This window comes from Danaus plexippus, chromosome 10, assembly GCF_018135715.1.
Source record: "Danaus plexippus chromosome 10, MEX_DaPlex, whole genome shotgun sequence".
Classification (NCBI taxonomy): domain Eukaryota; kingdom Metazoa; phylum Arthropoda; class Insecta; order Lepidoptera; family Nymphalidae; genus Danaus; species Danaus plexippus.
The window spans coordinates 8,502,195-8,522,913 of NC_083543.1; positions in this window are offsets into that span (position 1 = coordinate 8,502,195).

Consider the following 20,719-nt stretch of genomic DNA (forward strand, 5'->3'; position numbering starts at 1 on the left):
CTTAGAATTTACAAATATATCTACATATATTTGTGTTAATTATTATATTTAGGATAGAAAATAAATAACAATACAAATGATCTTGGACTAAATTCCTATCAACCCATGCGAGTTAAGACATGAAAGAAATTTATTTATTGTTTTGAAAAAGATATTTATTATCGTTAACAAAATATATTAAATTCATCTCCAGCTTCACAACAATATATTTCCCAGATCGAATCAATACTTTGATGAGACATCATTAAGAAATATTAAAATGTATTAATAACAAAGGTACATAATATTTATTATAAAAAAAATATGGAGGATAAAATTCGCTGACAATAATATTTTTACGAGCATCAATTGAGAATGCATCGTTTGGCGACGAGACCATATCGGGCTTTCAAATTGACGGGAATTCAATATCAGATGACATTACTTTAAACTCGAGGACATTACCAACTTTATGTATCGAGATAAGATTATCTTTTATTTCGTAAACTTGAGGTTTTTGTTTCACAGAAATTACGTTTCCGTCGTAAATATATATTCGAATAAAAATAACTACCGTAAAACGCTGTAATTTATTGTAATCGCCTCGTAATTATTCTGACATTTAACAAACACGAGAAACAACGATTTCATGTGTTGATCTTAATTTATAGTGACGATTTCTCGTTACTTCCCGAACACTGGCCAATGAAGCTACATACGTATGTGTATCTGGAAACACAGAAAAATACGATTGTAACATTTGGCAGTTATAAAAGTAACAAAATTATTAGTTCAAAGGTCAACAATAATAATGAATATGTGGACTTGCTTTATTACACGAGCTTAAATGTGATAATGTAATATAGGACCAAGGAGATGATATTATCCAAAAGATAAACAGAACTCATAATCTGACATTATCATCGCAAGAAATACCTGATGCGATAAAATGAAGAAATCGATTAAAAAGACAATTTCAAAAGTTGTTAAGTGGAGGCTCGTAACACACGGCTCATAATTAAAACCGACGTACGGACGGATTGATAGTCATTTATAAACTATTATTTGTCATGTATGCAAATGCTTTAATAGTCTTTTAATGGGTCAGCTGGTTGCTCGATTAAATATTGTGCACAGAGCACTCCTGACAGAGGCGGAATAAAGACGAAAACACACTTACATTTAGTGTTTATTGTAATAAATGTACGACATTCTAAATTTAAATAACTTGTAAAATTTCCTTCGTATTATAATGACTCTTTTATCATTCTTTAAGCAATATAAATGAAAAAAAAAAAAATTAAATAAATTCATAAATATCGTTCTGCATTCATTATTCTATATGGACATAAATATTCCGAGAGACGCCAGGAGGTGTTCGCCCCGAGCGCAGTCGGGATATAGCTATTGTGTTTGTGATGAATAATAAACCCATGATAGTTTATGAGCAATAAAATATGTTGGAATAAAAACTTAAAGACATATATTTCTGTAAACGCGGATATATTAATCACCGGTAACGTCATCATATATATTTTTTTCATTTCATTTCCATAACGAATTGACGTAAATTAATAGTCATTACTCGGTTTAGCTCTTTTTAAACTTTATTGATATTAAATTTCCATAACGTTGCTTAATGTATTGTAATTTTGATATATTTGTTTAGGAGTAAAGTTTTAAATTTTTTAACATGTTGCTGATAAAGTGGTTTGTAAAAAAAAATCTATAATAAATTATATTAATTTAAATTATTGATACACACACAAGTAACAACTGTTGCTGCCGAAGTTAGTTTTTAATTGTCCATTAGTATACATATACATATGTGAAATAAAATTTATGTAAAGCAAAAAAGAAGTGATATTTATCAGAAAGCTCAACAGATGTCTGTGAAATCAATAAACGATAAATAATCACAACAGTCGCCATAAAAACGGGCAGAAACTCGAATGCAATACGATTATAAATGTGTTACGAGTTTCAATTATTGTATTATCATGAGAGTGCTATTTGAATTAAATGTCAGATAAATTTTTACGATCGTGTCCCGGGGGGGAGCCGTCCTCACTTATATTATATACATTAACATTATCTTTTAATGTTCTGAGTTTTTCATTTGGCTTTGTTCTTATAAATACTCTTTATATATTATGCTCTTTCGACCCATCAAGCTGACTCTCAATGGACGTTATTTATTTCATTTCCTAAGTATGAAATCAAAATATAAAAGTATAAGTTACAATAATAAAAAATATTCACACAGAGAAATCCGATACTTCCTGATGAAATATGAAAGATTTAATATGAATAGATTCCAACATTTATATATATATACGTCATATAAAAAATGATATCAAATAACAATAGAAAAATATATAGAAAACATCAATACCGAACGCGATCCGAACTCGCAACCTTCGGAATGTTTCATTCCAGATGCTTTCCTAACTAAGCTATCGTGTCATGACTCAAGTGTGTGAATTAAATATAGCTCAAATAGTAGCATGACGTTGTTTTATAGTCAAATATACAATTATATTAATGTCAAAGTATTTAACTACATCAAAAGTAAAAAAACAACTAAATGACTTAATAACTGGATATACTTATTCCATTATAATTGTAACTCGCTCGTATGTAATAAAAGTGAATGCAACACGGAACCCTAAAAAGAAAACAGGCAATTAAATTATAATATATATTTATTTAATGTCAAAATAACATAAAAATAAATGTCATCGGATATTCTGTTTATTAATAAGACATTAACATAATTTACATTTATATCATTAAAGTTGTTTAAGGTTAATTATTTATATTGAAAATTTATTTATGTTATGCGAACCATAAATATTTTTACAATAAAATTTCGTAGTTTAAAATGGGAATTACGTTGAAGTATTAAATTATATGACTGCGGTGTGTGGTGGGGGGAGGAATCGGTTTTAGATTTCGTATCAGGACTCAAAGGCTGAATTGAAATTGCAAAAGAACAGGGAGGAATTCATTTGCAGGGTTGTTGCTGCTGCGGGCTTCGTACTTGTTCCGGACGGCAGAGGGCGCTAACACCAGCTCCATTTCCGATAGTATTCCGGTTCGTCCGGCCAACGACTGATTGGGGCTTTATTAAAAACTGACACCTGCGGCGGTTGCGAAATTGCGAGGGCATTTTGCTTTTGTTAGATAAATCGATTGCGCCGTGGATTGAGTTCGAATTATTTAAGGTTTAATTTTTTCACGTTTCGTAATGTATATGTTTATACATTAAAATTGATAAACATATATCATATTTTACGTATGTAAGAGTTTAAAAATTACAGCAATCACGAAAGTAAATAAAATCGAAGGGACAATAAAAGGAGCTTTTTACGATATCCAAGAAGTTAAATCGATTTGGGAGCTCCATGTTTCTTTATTATGAGGCCCTGTGGGCCCGTTATCGGACTTACAGTAACTACCAAACTATACAACTTAAATTTTACACTGTGGACATTCTCACTTTATATAACAAATATTTTTTACACTTTTGTGAAAGCGATGATATCTTTGAGCATTTTGATTTATACCAGACGTTTGCTCTTAAAATATTACTACTCATACCTTTACTCTCTCTCTTATAGTTTAAAATAGTTATAATATGATGGTTATAGTTAATTATGTAGAATAAATATTTGGTTAACGAAATCACAAAGGGGTAATAGGAAAATAATAGCGATACTTTTGTAGCGATTAACTTATTTTACGTTAATTGTGTAAACACTAAGACTTATTTGTGCAACTAAGAGCAATTTTTAAATTGATTGCTAATACTACGTTAAATTCATATATAATCTGTTTGTGAGTTAATCTTAATTTAGTTATTTCGTGTCAATACTAAATGAAATGATCTTGAGAATAAAATAAGGAATATTTTTTTAGCTGTTTTATTTACATGACCTTATTTATAATGTCAGTAGAATATAATTCGGTTATCGGAGATGCGTCACTTATTGTCGGTACTTCAACTGTTTTTATGGCTCGAGAAACTTGGAAACCTTAATTTTGTTAAATGTTACAGTAAATATCATGTTTAGGCATATTAATAAATTATCGAGGATGGTGTTTACTCACATATTTTAGTGTGGTCCCGTTAATCAGAGAAGAAACTCGGTGCTAACTTCTTTGTAAACATTGTAAGAGCTGCTTTGCTTAGCGTATAGCTATGCATGAAACAGAAAAATATTTTTATAACATACATATAATATCTAGATATTGTTTCTATGCCTACGTTATATTTTTTTATTACAAGACAATATTTCATATAATTACGTATTCCTAAAAACGAAGGTAACTTAACCTAAACTTAAAACATGAGTTATTTTTTTAATAACATCAAAGGTAGCCAGAAAATTCCATAGAATTACAAAAATGGTTAGACATCTCGTGATTAAACATTTGCGTTCCTTTGGCTGCGTGAGCCGTCTACAATTTAGCGTAAATATGTAAAACCGGCGGTTTACGTTCTAAGAAGGACCGATGGTCAATGTTATGTTTGTTGAGGTTGTTTGACGAGGAGTCCGTGGACGCGTCACGCATCCAAAGGATTCCTTGAGATCGAGACAGAAATAGCATTCCACTGAATATCTGTTATTGAGCGAAATTTAACAATGTTAAAAAATATTAAGGATTCTACATAAATTACTCAACTCTTAATCAAAACATTGACTAGTTAAACGAAAATAAAAACAGGTAGATCTACGTTTATTAACTAGGTGGTTTTGTTAGGTGTATATAATAATCTTCATTTAATATACGACCCTATGATAGAATATATAAATATTCGGATCTACAAATACTCATATAAGGTCCAGTGTGTATGAAGCTTTACGTTTGATTTTCGTGTCAACTCGATAATTTCTCAAGGATGTCAAAGACACCGCTTAAGAATTTATAAGCAACTACTAAGAATAAAAACATATTTGACATTCACAAACAGAAAAGTTTATAAGTGGACGTTACTCAATACAATATGATACATAACTTAATATGCCCACAGATAGACAAAATACGAAAAAATATTGCGTAGATCAGTACGGCTTCGCTAAATGTTTTGTAGCATATTTTTCGAAATATATCCTCATAAATCTTCACCCTAAGGCTTGGATCCGAGGAGTTTAGATAAAAGAACACTTGTTCCAAAACTGGGAGCACGCCACTTACAGCCCGCAGCTATAAAATCAAACGACACCACAGCCTGACCCGACTAAATTGGACTTCGCTGATATGCTTTTATAACATACGATATACAAATCGGAGAGGAAAACTTCTTCGTGGAATTTTATATTTAGTTTTGTTAAATGAAGCAATCAACTTCAATTGTTGTTGAATTATAATAAAAATATACTTAATTAACTCTGACACCACTTTGAAAAAATTATTGTTACATACGAATCTAAAAATTGTTTTAAGATTTCACAGCAAATTTTTTTATGGTAAAGGGGTAAACGAGTAGACGGCTAACCTGATGGGAGGTAGTTACAGTCATCCATGGACATCTGCAACGTAATGTTCCCGATATGTTGCCACTCTTGAGGTGGAGGGAATGATGGAAGCATGCCAATGGTCCAAAAACCATCCTGTCAAAGAGCATTGTCCTTGGACAGAACTGAGAGTTGAGTAATTCAGGATAGAAAGTCACTGCACACGTCAACCTCCCAGAAGAGGAAATTGTAGGAAAAGAAAAGAGCAACTGGCTCTCTCACTCATCAAACGAAATACAGCCTATATATATTACTTCACGTCAATCTTCTGTGAGAGTGTAAATCTACCTCGGTCTAGCCAGCCGACGTGCGAGCTGTAGTTGCTTGACTTAAGCTAGTCTCTACCACCTTAAAAACTTCAATAGCCATAGGAATTAATGAGACGCATTGACAGCCAGACGTCCGAATTAAGTATCAAATTCTTGAAATTAGTCAAATTCTTTCGTAAGTAAGAAAGTAAGTACAATTTCCAAGAGATAAATAAGAAAGAAGAAAGGTTTTGCTTTGTTTAAAAGGGAAAAGAATATGAATTTTGACGTAGTAAGTGTTTAAAGTCCACTTTGGCCTAGATAAACTAGACTTGCTACCTGATAGTAAAATGTATTAAGTTGTAATTTTTGAAAATTTTGTATAGCACAAACTTTACATATATAGAATATCCCCGGGGTAGTTTTTTTTAAAACTCAGAAGTGACATATCCTATTCTTAATAACTTTTCACGAAATAATCTATAAAGTATTTCATTATTTTATTTGCATAAGTCATATTTGTACATTGACGACAATTTAACTTAGTCTCAGTTACAGAGCGAATTAATACAAATAAGGAGTGTCGTATCCGTGTCGTGATCAGTAAGAGTCCTTTGAATTGATCATTGTACTTTCGCGAATGTGATTACATCTCAACACTATACGTGATGGTGAAGAAGATGATTCAGGTTATCAGGTTTAACTGACGGTTAAGTTAATACATAAGTTCAAAAGACAAAATACAAAAAATACTTATTGGTACAAGAACAACTAATATCATTAATAAATTGATACCTTTATCTACTTTACGACGTGTTAAGTCTTTTGTTACTCCTAACGTTTTCTATAACGCATGATAATGTTTTATAAGACGTATCGTGTAATCCGTTGTTTAAATATTTGATAATGAATGGTTATGTGTTTGTTTGTAAGTGTTTTAGCGTATTTGTTTGCGCTACTGAGAAACAAGCGAATGACGGACGTGATAAAATCTTTTTAATGTGTTTAGGGACTTTTATGCTATTAGTTTTATTATTTGTTCGCTATAATTGTTACTTTTTTTTTACATTTTTCAAATAAAAGAAAATATTCTATAGCTTTGTATATTACCTGTTATTAAAAGGCTCGGAATTTTTTAATAACATAAATGGCATTCAGAAATAATATTTTTAGCAACGCTGTTTAGTGTAAAATAGTGATAATCAAATTTCGTTTGTTTTTGAAAATACTCGACCTTAATTTAACGTGTTTCATCACTTTTCTAAAACAAGTACATCGGAATTATTTTTTTTGGTGAGTTCAATTAAATTATTCCACTGAATAAAAATGTACTACTTCGATGTCCTTGTCGCCTTTATTATATTTAATTTGATGTTAAATCTAAACCTTCTGTTCAGCCCACCACAACGTCTTCCACATTGGAATCATCTTGATAAATATTTATCACATCAATTATCACGATTAAACGCCGTGAAGGATCGTGATATTGTGTTTGATTATTCAATAATGGCTTCTTTTACCACGTTAAGAACATCATGTTACGTTACCAGAGCTGTTAAAACATTTTGACCACACTCCTTGATACTTCCATCATACTCGCTAACAAGCAGTGTTACACGATCAGACTTACTTTACAATTATTTAGAGTCAATTTAGCAGCTATTTATAAAGCTTTAATTCCATATATAGATATACATTTAACAATAGTTTTACATTCAGTATTCCTACCAAATAATTTAACGTTACGGTAAAACTAAATGATAATCAAAATCAATTAATTGTCTGTCATTCTTATAACCCCGTAACCGATTCTTTCTTATTTCACTGTCATGTTGAAATTAACAAACAAAAAATTGTATAATAATGTATACATTAAAAATAAATAAATATGTTTCTGACAAGTAGCCGTCAAACACAAGGTTTAATGGGCGTCGTTTGAGTGTTAACATCGGCCAGACTTACTTGATACTGACTTAAGAATAAATAAGAACAGAGAAAACTATTGAGACGGCTTTCTACTATATATATTTTATATAGGTAGAGAATATTTCATTAAAAACATTAAGTAATGTGTTCAGAGGATTGTATGTTAAGGATTCATTGTTTAAATTATTTTATTTACCCTAAAAATTGTTTGTTATCATAAAAAAATGTGTAGAATTTAGAAACACAATACCTCAAGATAATATAAAAGTAAAACAAATATACTAAGGTTAGGAATATGTACATAATTATTAAAATCGTATGTCTATAATTTATATTTTCCTTGCTTCATACATCACGAACATTATACAAAAGTAATTCGAAAAAAAAATCGACTTAAAGACCCTCTATGTGTTTTGTGTTCTTACCTTAAGATTTATGCAGCATTTAACTTGACGTTGGTTGAGATTAGCAGTTCAAAAGGGCGCCCTCCGCTGACCTGAGGCTTTGCATTCGGTCAAAGAGCAAGCCGTTTGTAGAGGCTACAGGTTACACTGAATATATACAACTATCGCTTCTTGTGATAAAATAATTGAATTGAATTTTTAATATTATGTTAATGTATAACAAAATATTCAATCAAATTAATATTTATCTCATGTATAATCATACAATATATCTTTATTAAAAATAATATAAAACAATATAAATTAAAGACGTGAGATTGAAATGTAAAGATAACCCGAATCTTAATGTATTCGGTTATTTTTAACGCCACTAAATCCTCTCAAAGGAAGTCCTAAGTCCATTCCGGTGGACAGAACCACACGAGTCGCTTGTCCCCACATTTTTTATCCAGGGCCGCACTCGATTAATCTTCCTTATCTCCCATCGGACTGAATAATCACTGTGAGGACGAGTTTAACATAAATTAAGTTTTCTACGACACCTGAGATACCTCCCTGTGTTAAAACTGACAAACAAACTCCGGAGTTGTTCCATGCAATAAAAGACCCTTTTTTAAAGATCTTACGGGTCATGACGGTAGTCAACGTGGTTGTATTAATGAGCCGTATTCCGATGTATATCATGGAAACGAAATAAAGGTTAAGTGTGAACATTTGTTTGTTAATGCGCTGTTGTAATGGATTTCAGTATTTTTTTGTGTTGGCCGGATGATAAGTTGTTTTAGTCGAATTGATTGATGGTGTACGTTTATGTAAAGATGTTGTTTTTAAATGGTGGATTAATTTATATATTAACATAAAAATACGTTTTAAGCTTTGTTAATTAATCTCTGTTGTTGTGATCATAATAATCAATCAATCTATGTATACTTATAATCGGCGTGTGATGTGTATGAAGTTATTTGAACGTCGGAATGAGGTATTAAAAATTTCATACAAATAACATACACAAAAAGTACATAGTATTTTTGATATCGGCAAAGAAATCGAACTGCGGTGAAAAACGGCCGAGCTGCCAATTACGTTCACTAAAAAATGTCCGTGGGCGCCAATTAAAATGATTTACATATCAATAAATCGCGTTCATACAAGCCTCGGCTTAAATACGCTTTTATGGCGGCGATGGTGTCGCGTTTCGGCTGACGGAGTTTTATGAGATCTCATTGAATTACTACACGGACTTTCAAATTATCGAACATATATATTTTTTGTGTGATTTAATCAATGTTTGATTAAATAAGAACGCTTTAATCTCTCCCTTTAACCGTTACTTCCAATAAAGGTAAACATTAAAAATATGTTTTAACGGTTGCTATATTACTTGTAAATAATAATGATTAAAAAATTATAATATTTTGAACTTAAATTTCTTATCTGTGAAAAAAAATACGCACTCAACTTGTTACAAACAAAGACTTTATTGAAACTTTTCGTAATGACATCTATCAAATTGCGTGTCAAAGTGCAATATATATTCACTTTATACCAAACAATACAGAAAACCTTATACAATGGAAAGTCAGCTCTAACGTCATCTGATAAGGTTATAAATTTATTAATGCGTCCGTTAGCAAGGAATAAAGACGTATAATTAAATGCCATGTATGATTATCGTCTACTATGTAATTGCGGTCATTACTAACGTCACTTATAACAAAGGACTGACAAACAATATAACCGCACCCATTATTTTTAATTCACTCCATGTCACAGTTTCAAGAAAATTAACAGCTGTCAAAATGTACTGAGACGCCATTTTGTTTAAAACGCAACGCAACGCGTATTTAAAAAATATTTAATAATTAAAATATAAATTAATACTGAAAATTTATCACGTGTATAGGATGCTGCAATACCACTTAATCTCTACGTTCGGTGATTTTAAATTACATAACCTTTGACCTATACCTGAAGCGGTAAGGTTGAAATTAAGCGACAGATAAATATAGTAGGGGATATTAAATAATCAATATCCTAAGCGTATGAAAACCCGTCAAAATATATAAATAACTAAACAAATGAGATAAAAGTGAAATAAATCGTGTATTTTTATTCGTAATAGAACAGTGATTTAAACATCAGGTCAGTTATTGGTACGGCATTTAACACAAATCACTCTTTAATTATGGCTGCGTGCGAAACCATGTTAAATCATTTATCGTTGAACATGTTTACACTATTTGTTATACACGCTGTTGTGTACTAGTTGTGTGCCCTGGGTATACGTTTGATTTTTATTAGCATTACAATTTTTTATATCAATAATTTTGTAGTACTTTAACACACAGACACTTTTCTAAAAATGTACTATCTGTTAAGTTGAATATTTGTATGCTTTGTTTGATTCTTTAATATGATTCTTTTGACGCCTTGTTAAGTATTTGAAATGTTAACACGGATATCAATAGTTTATATAAGGCAGATATTATTCTGATATACGATAAAAAGTCTATGTGATTTCAAAATAAACGGCTTGTATAGTAAGATTTCATATTAAGTCTTTTTCAGAAAATAATTAAAACACATTAAATAATCCTCATTGTATTGAACTCTAGTACAAATAATGTTTTTTTCGCGAACAAACCGAAGGGCAATAAGTGATCAATAAATAATAAGAATTTAAAACCAGTGTTTTATTTTAATATAAGAAATATATTATATCCAATAATACCCAAATCATGCATAGTCTAAAAAATACCTCGATTTTCCTCCTAACGAACTTATATTACATTTCCTTCAAGTATCATATTCATCTTTACAAGCCACAGTTTGTTGCTCAGAGGCACATTCAATTTCTTAAAACTTCTTTAACTCTTATATATATATTACACAGTTTTTGTGTCTTTCGATGTTTATTTTTGTATGTTTTTATTATTTATATTTTATAAGTTTATATTTATTAAAAAATACTATTAAGATGAGATCGTTTAAAGTTGTATCCTTTTTAGCATATTTTATCACAGTAAATAAGTGTTTCGCTATATAACATACATTAAAGACGTTAATGGCCCCGTACATTATGTATGCGACTCACAAATCGACTCATTTACATACGTGGGTTGCTCTTGTTGTTTTTATGATCAATAAAAAATATGAGATTTAATTTATACCAATATAAACCAAATATTAGCCAGATACATATAGGATATTGTATTCTATTTAAAACAACAGAACGAATATGAATTGTAAATTTATATTATAAATATAAGGATTTGGATTGAAAAAAAAACAAGCAATTTTTTCTTTTATTAACAGTGACTGTGAGGGAGGAAAAAATAGTAGTGAGATTGAATTTTTACAGCATTCCTGGGAAGAATAACATTCTTGTTAAATGAAGAAAAAGAAACGCTGAGACGGGAATAATTAATGGATCTTTACAATTCTTAATAAAATTGCCATACAAGAGTGAACATGTTCCGAAATTATTGGTCTCTTACGACGGGTGCCAAGGGATCTGAAAGAAATGAGCTAGGATTCTAGTTACTGTTAGTATTTAACAACGATCCAATTAAATGTAACTATTGATAAGATTATGTAAACATGTTGTAACTATGATAATGACTATGATATGATAAATATAATGAAGGACTAGTCGAGAGTTTCAAGACAATGAATGCATCATGACGAAATTTGTTTGCCTGATTGATTCATAAATCATCAAATCACATGTCGTTGTTATCAGAGACTGATATAGTTTACTCATATAGACTATCGCAATTATATAACGCTATAAATTATATTAATTTGGAAGATAACATTTAAAACAAAATCCCCTCGAATATTAAATTAGTTTTTCATCGCAATTTTTAAATTTTATCTCATTGTCACTTACTTCACGATTAAAATAACAATAACATTATATTTCAGTTCTAACCCCTGTTTAAAGTTTTCATCTGAACTAATTCATCATGCCAATTGTCTTTAGTTTTTGAGAATGGAATTAAGAAAGCCGGTTCATCAAATCCAACTTTGAAGGAGAGAAAATTGGTGACGATGAAATTAGTTCCTCGTATCATTAGCGCAACCTCACATATTATATATCTAACCTTTGACTTGGACTTCAATCATCTCTTTACATTTCGTATCTAAAGATATTTCTACTTACTTTAAATCTCTGTCGTCAAAAATTCTGAGAAATATTATTAAACAGACATCGGGTTCGATTTTATGGGAATAAACTTCATTTCCTGAAAGTTTGTCTTTAAAGAAATTGACGTTGCCTTAATAAGTAATGCTTGCTATAAAATTTAAATTTATTACATTATAATATGTGAATTTACATCATTAAGTGTTTTTAATAATAAATCAATAAAGAGATATCAATAAACCAGTAATAATTATTACACAGCAATTAATTATGAACGTGTATATTATTGACAGAATCGTGAAACATCCTTTCAAATTAAAAATATCATTACAACCTCTACTAATATCATAAATGCGAAAGTTACTTTGTCTGTCTCTTTGTTAACTTTGCACGCCTAAACCGCTAAACCGATTTTAATGAATGTTGGTGTAGACATAAATGGAACCTTGGAGAAGGACAAAGGTTATCTCTTATCCTGATCCCAATCCTAATTCCGATTCCAATCTCGATCCCGAAACCATACGGGTAGAACATGAAGTGTAGTTCGGATTCAGTGGCCGTAGTGGCAGAGAACAACTCTGATGTCTACGCAGACAGAGTCGCGGGCCAAAGCTAGTATTATATAATACAAAATACACTTCATTAGCTATTTTAAGATTAAGTAGGCATGGAGTACTGTATTTCATAAAAGACAAATAAATATATTTATTTATATTCAAATCATTACGAAATTACTATTTTAATGATAATATAATTTATATATTTAGATACATACGTATGTAGCGACATCAGTCTATATTTTTAGTATAATAAAAAATTTAATCAAGAGTTTTTCTATCTTTAAAGCCATTTTCCGGCTCGATGGGCCGTTCACAACTAAAATATTCACGATATGGTAATAGTTAATAAAGTATTGATAGCTTAATGCATGTATTATGGAATAAAATGTAATTGGTGTGTAAATTCAATTTAAACAATAAATAAAACGTGACATATCTGATTTGTATAATTATATTTAAAATTGCGTTTGTAAAATGTTGTTCAATAAATAAATGTTGATTTCTTCCTGGTTTTATTATATTTAATTCTCGTTGCAAAAAGGATCTTGGTGTTTGACAAATGAATCATTCTAAAGTCATTAATAGGAGAAGCAATAAATAACGTCAAAAGACAAGTGGGTTTTTATTTACTTGATTTATGTTTTTTTTATTTATTTTTTAATAACCGTAACGATTAACTTCAAGTTGTTGAAACTTCGAGCTTCGACAGTCAATGGCAAGTTCTAACTGTTATGTTTCCCTTGAGAGTGACAAAATATATTTTGCCTGAGGAGTCTAAAAGGCGTTTTTTCTTGTGACCGCGTACAGTCCGGGAGTTGTTTTAGAAATTTATCTTTTTCACTCTAAACAGAAGAAGTGTTTTAGAAAAAGCGTCTCTAAAGATTTGGTGATCCAAAAAGTGTTGCCAGTGCTACCATCATAACAATTTTTTTAAATAATTTAACTCGTAAAGTGTATTTTCAGTATAACGTGACTACAAGGTTCGATTCCACGAAACATATAGCTTCGTTGTAAATATTCAATTCCGATAGAAATGTAAAAATTTTATATTCTTAACGTAGCAAGATATTTTATTATCTTGAAAATTGTGTTGTTCAGTTTTATGTTATGAATGTTATTATCTTTTATTTTATGGTCGTGGACATATAAAGACATTTTTATTTTTATATAAAAGTAATAATATCGTTCAACTAGTATAATACATTATTATCCGAACACTTGTTCTCGCCTTAAAAGACGACCGCTATTATCCTAGCCATTGTGTATTCATTACTTTATCAAAATATAACAAGACCTTGTTATACAATTTTTTTTTCTGGTAAGAAATATTAACATGTTCTGAACTTTTTAATAAAATTTAAATTTCTCTTGTGTACAGTATACAATACTAACTAAGTGTTTTATGTTGTATTTTGAATAAGTAAATGAAACTTATTTTGAGAAAACAATAAAATTAAATACAATTGTTTTTAAACGATTAATGTCAGAAGATGAGAATTTTTATTGTTAATAAAATATAATAGCATTATATTTTTTGAATGAGTCCCATGTATAGACAAAGTTGCTTTTGTACATCATATTTATAATTTTATTTTGAATTAGTTAACCCGTTTTGATTTGAGTTCCGTTTAAAATTAGGCTGATATATTTTTATAATTCTTCACTATTTTTCTTATTCATTTTAGTTTTTTATATTGTTTTTATTTTTAATCAGATAACGTATCACTAGTTACTAACGGTATTATCAAGTTACGTACACACTATGTGATGTTCTAACACCTTAATGTACCCAAGAGGCAATGTTCCCAAACACGTGCCTCTTAACTCCTGACTAAGCGCTGACTTTTAAAGCCAGGAATATCCACCTCTATTCAAAAATGATAGCTAAATAAAAAAACTTATAGCTATATATTGCATGGTACTAAAATGAAAAGCATATTTTTTTTTGCATTGTAATATCATCTAAAACCCCGTCATGCTCAATATCATTGAGTGCCTTGTAATCATTTTAAAATTTACTATTATATAAGAAAAAGTGTTCTTGTAAAATACTAAGTATGGTAATTAAGAGTATGACAACTTTTTAACGAGATCTGGCAACATAAAACCTTGTTCAGGCTCTCCATAAATGCTTATGTTTGCAATAAACTTTTTTGCTTATAAATATATATATATTATATATTTTAAATAAGCATCATGTTCACGAACCGACATGCTGTTTGTATGATTATACTGGTATAGTTCAATATACATAATCTAATATTATGCTAGTGCCTGATAAACTAATCGCTTAGGTTATAAGTAAATCCCGTATTTGGAAATCTGTTGATGGTAAAATAGGAACACAGTTATGGATATTAGAATTAATGATATTATTTTTAAATTTTATTTAGTTTTTAATAGCTTTTCGTATGGATTTTTACTTAAAACCATTTTCTCAACATTTCTGAACGGATTGCAACAATCTATTTTGTCATTGACAACTGAAATAGTTATAAAGTGGTTCAAATGCGAGAAAATATGCATTTAAATTCATAAATGTTTGGTTATGTAAATGACGTACAAATAGTAGTATTTATATTACATTAAATGTCACAGTAATTAATCTTTCACTTTATATGGTGACATTAAACATTAAGTATACAAGAATAGTTTTATCAAAAGGCTATAACGACGAGCTGTCTAATTGTTTATGGCTCTTTAATAACCCAGACTTAAATAAAATCTTAGGACGCAGATAGCACTGACGTCGGTTGATATTAAATGGAATTGAAAGTATAAATAAATGTTTTGTAATATTAAAAAAAAAGCATATCACCAGCTACAGTTTAAATCAGCTCTATAAAAAGACTTTCATTGACGGTCATAACCTAATCGTTAACTGTCATCTGTTGTATTAAACTTTGAACATGCATTTATAACAATTTATATATAAGGGAACATATTCAACAAGTATCCTGCTGATATTCATATAATACAGAGACGGAGTTCCCACCAACTACACCTACACGAGCTATTTGATTTAACACTCAAATTAAACATACCTATCCCTCATTCACAAACTTTAGCATAGAACGAAGGTATACAAATGAAAATCTGTAAACTATTCGTATTGAGTTCGTCCTGTAACACCTGGTAAGGGTACTGAATACGACGTTACAGTCACAGACAATGAACTGATTAATATTTCCAATTCAATTCTATATTATATAGTTGTACTACTTTAGTCGTATACTATTTCAAGTGAATCATCGATCGAGTCATATAATTTCAAATAATCAATATATTCTACAGATACATGGAACTGTGAAGGCCGAAATGGTCAAATGAAGATTTTTCCTTTCAAACTAAAACATGTGTCGTATTAAAATTACAAACACGTTGTCCGTAATGATGGACGGTGCCTTAGAGATAATGATATATCTTGTTTTGTTCACTGGGATTTTGAAATATTTAATTACATTATAAAGATCTTGAGACACAGAACTCTGAGATTTATTGAAATTGATCGTAAATAATTATGGACTATAATTTTGTAATGCAAATTAATTCACTGACAGAGATTAATATTTACAGCCATCTATGGTTGGCTATTATTAATAATATTATCTTATATAATGCACCTAAAGTGTTTTTGATGTCATTTTAAAATTTCATATATTCCTTATTATATATATTTTTTATATTTATATACAATAACAACATTTTTATACCCATTATTATGTAAAATTTATTAAAAATAAATGGAGAACTTATAAATAAAAACACGATATTCTAAAAACACTACATTAATTAAATTTAAATTCTAAACGAGAGGAGTCGCAGTATAAGAACTAGTCTTACCATATATATTGTCGCCCATAACTAATTACCATTCAAATATTTTATGTGTAAATGTAAATTTTAATATTAAATTGTTGATCGTTAATAAGATAAATCGCGTCGGAGGTTCGTTAAATAAATTAAATATCGCCATCACTCGGACACGACCTTGTTTTGTAATTCAAATTATTCATAATATATCTAATAACCTAATAAATTTGGATTCACGGCGTTATTTAGGCTCAATTAATTTGCTGATGTGACTGTCAATATGTTAGTTCAGCAATTTTGACGATTTAAAAATTGCTCATTATCACTACGACCATTTTTATATGTGAATTCGCTTAGAAATTTTTCGTTTATGGTTATCGTTCTGAAATTGGATCCCCAAAGAAATGATTAAAATTAAACAAGTAGTGCTCATACTATGGCCAGTGGAATCGGCTATCGGGGTGACTCACAAAGATACTTTACAATTGTTTCGAAACCCGAAAAATTATGATAAATGTGATTAAAAGTTTAAAGAAAGCTTTTGGTTGTATTACGAGTAAGTATCATGTATAAGTTTGCTATGTTCAAATGTAAACATTTTGTTTTTACATTTAAGTTGCTTATTTTTTATCATAACTCTTTTCAACCAACAGTTTTGGTCTAACTAATAACAAAGTCTTGTAAGTGAAGCTTGTCGTTTATAAAAATAAACTTACCCATAAAAAAAACCTGTTAAATTAGCAAAGAAATACAATGTTGTGTTTCTTATTTTCTTGTTTTCACTCGCAGACTGTCTTTCATTATTCATTACGTCTATGAATTAATGTACTGAGGTGTATTGGAACACGCAGGCGAATAAAAAATATTTGTACAGTTTTTTTAACAATTTGTTTATCGTCGGCTGTTGTATAATCACTACATTAAAAAGGCGAGTCTGAAAGTCTGTTTTGTTGATAAGTATGAAACGTTATTTATCTCCTGGCATTCAGAATTTTATTGATGTCAAAGTTGTAAAGCAAATAATCATTTATTTTGTTCTCTTAATGCGGTCAGACGTACACATTGCATTATTTTATATGAATATTCTAATATATTACCCGCTATTAAGCTACCTACATTCATATCGATAGCAGCTGTTTGTGTTGTTGAAACTTAACTTATTAAAAATGTCATAACAAATTAAAAACAATTATATTATTCCTTATGAGGTGTTATAAATAAAATATAATAGTATAAATAATAATTAAATTCTGCTATTATAAAATAATATTGTTACTTTTAATGAAAATCAAGAAAACATGTCACATTGAGTAACTCATAAAGTACAATTTTTCTTAAGATAATAAATTTCGAAAAAGCATTAATTACACATATATGAAACAAAAAATCAATCAATTATTTTCCCATATTGCTATAAAAATAAAAGCAAATAAAGTTTTTGCTATATATTTCTACGAAAGACATTTTTAATTATTTGTAAATTACATTTACAGTAAATGCATTTCAACAGGAAATTATTCTATTCTCGAATGTGTTGCGTATGGAGACAGAGGAATCAATATTCATTAGACGTTAAAAACACAACTCATTAAATACATTTCTTCATACAAATAAAATTAATATTCCATACATAATTAATAACACGCCTACGGGTTCATAAAAACATTCAATAATCTAGAACCGGTGGATAGGAATACAGAAATATGATCTGCGTTCAATGACAATGCTATTACATTCCTGGTAAAGTATAGAATCCTGTAACCCAATGTGATTTCAACGGAACATTCGTTAGTCATTCGTCATTCCTATGACGAAGAAACATAAATATTGTTGGTGTTTTATTCCACTTGTAGTTCCGATATTTTCAGTCGAATCGAACAATGGAACTTGTTAAAAAAAAAAATATTAAAATTTTAAGCAAAAATTTTATGTGATTTTCTTAAAATTAACAGTATAGTAAACAAATTATATTTTTAACAAGGAATATAATTACGAATAACAGAAATATTTTTATGAAAAAAATAAACGGAAGCAAAATATAACTGCTTCCCTAGACATTTCGTTAAATACATTTAACATACTGATAATATTTTCATCAGATTATTATGAAGTAAAGTATCGGTGGTACTAAATGGAAGTTATCATTTCCACATTAATGTATCTAAGCGATAACAAGGCAGTATTGCAGTCATAAACACTACTTTACAACTGGGTTTATTTGACTCTAAACATGAAAACGAGCGAAGGTTGAGAACCGTTTATTAAACACGGTAGGTTATAATGATTCCAGCATAATTTATTGTTATGACTTCAAGTGCCAAACGTTGCCGACATCAATTAACTACTCACGGTATTATCGGCATTGTGCTGTTCGGTTAGAGCTTAGTTTGCTCTGAAATATTGAGAATCATGTTTTACAATATTGAGGAGGATTTTATTAATGCACAACTAGACGTTAATAATTGTCGAATATAATTTCGTTGTTATTTGGAAAATAGCGAAGGCAGGTGTTTTTTTATTTACAAACATACGTACATTGCCATTAAAGTTATTACGCTTCTCAAATATCAATAATTTTTGAATATTTGTCAATCGACATTAAAGGTAGGATATGTTTAAGGTTTCTGAAAATGACTAAGACTAAGTTCGCATATGAGTTAATATTAAGTAGGGTCCGATTGATCTCATAACTTTTTTTTTAGCAAAACATTTTCCATAATGCCTTCGATATTTTTGAAGGAACTGTACAAAACCTAGATCCTTAGCTAATTTTTTGCGAAAAGAAAATTTATGGTGACAGCTGAAATTTTTTATCCAGTAATGAATAACTTAAAAAAAAAACTTTCTCATGTATATATGCATAATAAACAAAATATTAATGAAACTGTGGGAGAAGAATAATTTACTTAGGAATTTCATAAAAAATATTGATTAAACGATGATGGAAATAATGACAAGAACGAAATAAATGGTTTTGACAGACATATTTAAGAAATAAATGACAAAGATTTTTTTTAGTCTAGTAAGAGTTGGACGAAGTAGAAAAACTTTGAAAGAAAAGAGAGATACATTTACGGAGTTTCAGGATGAGGGTATACATACTTTGCATTTAAATAATCAGGCCATAGATATTGTTATAATGGAATTTTAGAATGGTGTGAAGAAGAGAAACAAATCGCTGTGATAGCATTATTGTTATGAAGCCAAACACAATTTCAAAAATCATCGATACACTGGGATTTATTCAAAGTCAGTGTGCCGGGCTATTGATAGCTAAAATGAAAGGTCTACTGTTTATGAAAAAATAAATTTACCGTCCACGAAGTGTTTGTAAGGAAAATGCGATCAGAGCAGTAAGAGATATTATTCAAAGAAATCCTGTCTCCAAGCAAAAGATTTGATCTCTGGAGATGAAAATAGAACCTAAAATCACGTCGCCTATTTTTTAAAGATTATTTAGAACTTACAGCCTATAAAAGACGCACTGATCATTCCTCAAATGATATTTAAAAGAAGATTAGTAAGGTAAACTCAAAACAACTACTTAAGCGGCAGCCTAAAGAAGGTCATAGAGAAATATTTCAACAAACAAAATGCCCGTAGTTTATATGTAAACTTCCAAAGAAGTTTACGAATTAGTCACCTGAGTTCAAAACGTTAATCATCCAACTTTGATGATAATTTAGTAAGGTGTTAGCTACGATACGAGACATATTTTTATCAAAAAGATATTGGCCCAAGTAATTTACTTAAGTCCCTAAAAACACCATGTTCTATAACCAAAGATGGTCCTTTCAGCAAGATTAGGTACCGGGTTATAAAGTCCGTCCGTCCGTCCTTGTTTAGACGCAAACTGATGCGTGAAGATAGTATTTTATATGAATTGCTGCATAGTCAATATACATAGGCGAACTCATGAACATATGTGGAGATCTTACTAAAATAAAGTATTTAGAGTACCAGATAAATAATGAAGTTTCCTGATCCAGAATATTAATCACGTTGTTCTTCAAGAAGTAGTTATAAAAAGTTTAAACCAGATCCAGGCTATTTGTTTTCACTAAAAGCAATCTGAATAGAACGGTTATTTTAAGGCTTTTGTTGTGTAATCAAAAGTCAA